This window comes from Penaeus japonicus, unplaced genomic scaffold (assembly GCF_977035675.1).
Source record: "Penaeus japonicus unplaced genomic scaffold, GWHDUDI00000001_assembly GWHDUDI00000027, whole genome shotgun sequence".
In the NCBI taxonomy this organism is placed as follows: domain Eukaryota; kingdom Metazoa; phylum Arthropoda; class Malacostraca; order Decapoda; family Penaeidae; genus Penaeus; species Penaeus japonicus.
The window spans coordinates 24804550-24809549 of record NW_028234429.1 but is presented as its reverse complement, the minus strand read 5'-3'; the positions used below and the strand labels follow the sequence as shown (position 1 = coordinate 24809549).

The window sequence follows — 5000 nt, the reverse complement described above, 5'->3', positions numbered from 1 at the left end:
TTGTGTATTGTTGCTGTCATGATTATGTTGATTTTTCTTCGTTTGTTTGTATTGTGGTCAAGCACAGGGAATAATTCAGATTTTTGTTTGTTTGTTTCAGAAACGACTTTGGCTTTGTGAACGAAAGAAAAAGAAAAGGAAAAAGAAAGGTAAGGGAAATTAAGAGTTTGCTTTTTCTTAATTCGATCCTGAAAATCTTTAAGTAGTTGTTTCCTTAGTAATTTCCTTAGTAATTCAGTAGTATTGGCATTAGTCCCAGTATTAGTATCAGTATTAGTCGAGTATTAATAATAATATCGATATCGATATTAGAACTAGTGTTGGCATCATCGCCAATATTAGGTTTAACATTAGCAATAATTCTAGCATTAGTTAGAATTGCTAGAATCATTATTAGTATCTTCATCTCAGTTTATGTTGTTATTGTTGCTTTCAAGGTGAAATTTATAAATAATGTGTAAATGATAATCAGATGATTATTCAGCATTTAGAATAATGATTATGAAAACCATTTGAAAGAAATTAGCTTATATCAACCAATGATAATGGAATAAAATTATATGATAGAAGGAAAAAGGAGAAAGATAGAAGAACAGACAGAGGTAGAGAGAGAGAAAGAGAGAAAAAGAGAAAGAGAGAGAGAGAGAGAGAGAGAGAGAGAGAGAGAGAGAGAGAGAGAGAGAGAGAGAGAGAGAGAGAGAGAAAGAGATAGAAAATAAAATAAAAGAAAAACAAAAAGGATTTTGAAGAAAAAAAAAGAAAAAAAGAGATTCAAAAATAAATAGATAAAAGAGGGTAGAAGAGAGAGAAGAAGACCTAGAAAAAGAGGAGGAAGAAGAGGAAGAAGAAGAGGATGCAACGGAAGGCCAAGCACCGTCAAGGGAAACGACTTCCTCCGCCTTGGAAGTCACTCTTGTGGCCGTCATGCACTTCGCTGACGTCAGTTATTTGCATGTGTTCCTTTACTCATTCGCATGGCCACTTGCATGTCTAGTTGTGGATGGTTGTCAGGCTTCTCTTGCAAGATGAGAATATTAAGTTCGCAATATAACATGTGGTCGGTGTCGTACGGGTTAAAACGATGTTGAATGGCGCTTGTGTTGAAAATTATAGGTTGTCGTATATGGTAATAGGTGTCTATCCTCTTTTGATTATTGGGTGGGAAGGAGAGAGGAAGAGGGAAAGTATAGGGTGGGAGGGAGGTGAAAGAGTTAGAGAGAGAGAGAGAGGGAGAGAGAGAGGGAGAGAGAGAGAGAGAGAGAGAGAGAGAGAGAGAGAGAGAGAGAGAGAGAGAGAGAGAGAGAGAGAGAGAGAGAGAGAGAGAGAGAGAGAGAGAGAGAGAGAGAGAGAGAGAGAGAAGCAAACAAACATACAAGTTATTGACTCGATAGATAAAATGAATCGCTCCATACAAAATAGATATGTCCATATATACTTATGTACATAAATCGATAAAAAGATACAGAAAGATAACTAGATAGAAAGACAGAAAGATAAGTAGATAGGCAGAAAGATGAATAGATAGACAGAAAGATGAGTAGATAAACAAACAGAATGATAAGTAGATAGACAGACAGAAAGATAAGTAGTTAGACAGAAAGATTAGTAGATAGACAGACAGAATGAAAAGTAGATAGGTAGAAAGATAAATAGATAGACAGAAAGATGAGTAGATAGACAAACAGAATGATAAGTAGATAGGTAGAAAGATAAATGAATAGACAGAAAGATGAGTAGATAGACAAACAGAATGATAAGTAGATAGACAGACAGAAAGATAAGTAGTTAGACAGAAAGATAGGTAGATAGACAAACAGAATGAAAAGTAGATAGGTAGAAAGATAAATAAATAGACAGAAAGATGAGTAGATAGACAAACAGAAAGATAAGTAGATAGACAGAAAGATGAGTAGATAGACAAACAGAAAGATAAGTAGTTAGACAGAAAGATAGGTAGATAGACAAACAGAAAGATAAGTAGATAGACAGAAAGATAGGTAGATAGACAAACAGAAAGATAAGTAGATAGACAGAAAGATAGGTAGATGGACAAACAGAAAGATAAGTAGATAGACAGAAAGATAGGTAGATAGACAAACAGAAAGATAAGTAGATAGACAGAAAGATAGGTAGATAGACAAACAATAAGATAAGTAGATAGACAGAAAGATAGGTAGATAGACAAACAGAAAGATAAGTAGATAGACAGAAAGATTAGTAGATAGACAGACAGAAAGATTAGTAGATAGACAGACAGAAATATAAGTAGATAGACAGAAAGATAAGTAGATAGAGAGACAGAAAGATAATTAGATAAACAGAAAGATAAGTAGATAGAGAGACAGAAAGATAAGTAGATAGACAGAAAGATGAGTAGATAGACAAATAGAAAGATAAGTAGATAGACTGACAAAAAGATAAGTACATAGACAGACAGAAAGTTAAATAGACAGACAGACAGACTAATAAGTACATAGACAGATGGATAAGTAAATAGACAAACAGATAAGTAACTAAACAGAAAATAAGTAATTAGACAGACAGATAAGTACATAGACAGACAGACAAGTAACTAGACAGAAAATAAGTAAATAGACATACAGACAGATAAGTAGCTAGATATCAAATAAGTAAATAGACAGACAGATAAGTGAATAGACAGACATGTAAGTAAATACACAGAAAGATAAGTAAATAGACAAACCGATAAGTAAAATTAATAGATAGACAGATAAGTTAAATAGACAGACAAGCAGATAAATCCACAAACAAAATAAAAAAAATAGATACAAAAGAAGACCCAGAGAAATCACAGCCACAGAGGGAAAGTTTCTCGTCCCTTGATATTCCCCGAAGCGACTGGAGATCCGTTTGTTATGACAGGGTGTCGCGTGAGAGGCAGTCTGGCCGGGACGCGACATTGGTATGTATTGAGACCCAGATCTTTGGCTCAGAAGAAAGGGGGGCGGGGGGGGGGGGGGGGAAGGGGGGGGGGGGGGGGAAGGGGTGTGGGGGGGTGAAGGGGTGTGGGGGGGTTAAGGGGGTGGAGGGGTGGATTTGGGATGGGGGTTAGTGGGTGTGGATTTGGGAGAGGAGAGGAAAGGGGGGGAGGGTAGTGAAGTGGATTTGTGAAGGGGGAGGGGGGTTAGGTTGTAGGGTTGTGGAGGGGGTAGGAAGGGGAACGGGGGTTGGAGGTGGTAGAGGTGGTGTAGGTGGGAGTGTTAGGGGTTTAAGTGGGAGGGATTGGGGTGGTAGGGGATGGAGTACGGATGAGAGGAGAGGGGGTAGAGAGGATACAAGTGGGAGGAGAGAAGGATATAAGAGATAGGCATAGGAGGGGAAGAGGGTATCAGGGGCTAGGAGGGGAGGGGGTGGAGGGGGTACAGGTGGGAGAGGAGGGGTTAGAGGAGAGGTAGGAGGGGAGAGGGTCAAGGGATATGGTGAGCGTATTGTTTGCCAAGGTGATGGTGATGGTGGTGGTGTTATTCTTGCCACTGGTGTTGACATTTTTTTATTTTCTTTTATTACGATTATTGTTCTTATTGATGTTATTGTTATTGATATTAGTATTGTTGTTTCTGTAGTAGTTATTGTTGCTGCTGTTGTTGTTATAGTCATCGTCATCTTCATTATCATCACCATCAACACCATCATCACTGCCATCAACACCTTCATCATCATCATCACCACCATCAACACTACCATCATCATCAACACCACCATCTTCATCACCATCAACACCATCATCATCATCAACACCACCATCTTCATCACCATCATCACCACCATCATCATCAACACCGCCATCTTCATCACCATCATCACCACCATCCCCTCAGCCATCAATAAACACAAGGAGAAAAGTCCAGAGGTTGATGATGAAACAAGATGAAAACCTTCCTTAATTCAAATGTAAATACGACGCGAATGCTTGTCTTTTTCCTCTTTGATTGTATTCTTTATCTCTCTCTCTCTTCATTTCAATCTTCTCTTCTCTACCTCTTTTTTCTCTCTCATTTCTTCTCTTCTTTTTTTCTCTTCTCCTCTCTTTCACTATCTCTCTCTCTCTCTCTCTCTCTCTCTCTCTCTCTCTCTCTCTCTCTCTCTCTCTCTCTCTCTCTCTCTCTCTCTCTCTCTCTCTCTCTCTCTCTCTCTCTCTCTCTCTCTCTCTCTCTCTCTCTCTTAGCAGAGTTTATGTCAACAGTCGAGAACCTTTACGTTTGTTCTGACGGTGACGGCATTGTTTGTTGTGTGTTTGTGTGCGTGTGCGAAAGTGGGATTTTTCGAGTTACAGCAAATTGTGTGCGTGTGCTCCTGGTCTTTGTGGATGCTGGCCATCCTTTTCATTATTATCATCATCATCATCATCATCATCACCACCACTACCATCCCCATCATCATGAAATATAATCAACCCTATTGCCATTATCAACAACCCCCCGTAAGAGCCGTTCCTATCAATGTGAATTTCTTCCTCTGCCTCTCCATCTTATTTAATGTCCCGCGCGACAAAGGTAACAATTGTATCCTGGCACCTCATTTCTCCGGCAGTTTCTCCGCTGTGATGGAGAATGATGGAAAGACGATGGATTGTGTGAAAGTTCCCAGGTGGAAAAGGCAGTGGAAACAGTGGGAAATATGATGGAGTTAGCAAAATGGAGGAGGTGGGTAAGATGGAGAGAGAGGGAGGAGGGATGGATGAAGGTGTAGGATGGGAGGGAGAAGGAAAGAGAGAGAGAGAGGAGGGATGGATGAAGGCGTAGGAAGGGAGGTAGAGAGAGAGAGAGAAAGAGAGAGAGAAGGGGGGGGATGGAAGAAAGTATAGGAAGAGATGTAGAGAGAGAGAGAGAGAGAGAGAGAGAGAGAGAGAGAGAGAGGGAAGGCAGAGCAAAAGATGAAAATAGGTATAAACAAAAAAAGTAAAGTAGAAGAGAAAGGCGAGAAAGGGTAAACACTCTAGACGTAAATTATGTTTACGTCGCCGAAGATGGAGGCAAACT

General features: G+C 39.7%; 1 protein-coding gene across 2 annotated transcripts in view; it reads left to right on the top strand.

The window, feature by feature from the left end:
• The first annotated feature begins 81 nt into the window (after window positions 1–81).
• Window positions 82–5000, top strand: part of LOC122251487 (uncharacterized) — an 84900-nt gene continuing 79981 nt past the window's right edge. Inside the window, exon 1 of one of the 2 annotated variants that reach the window (XM_086552828.1) lies at window positions 82–149. The gene's annotated coding sequence lies outside the window, so the exon portion shown is untranslated. The remainder of the gene's footprint in view (window positions 150–5000) is intronic. The other variant, XM_043013478.2, reaches the window with a different exon arrangement.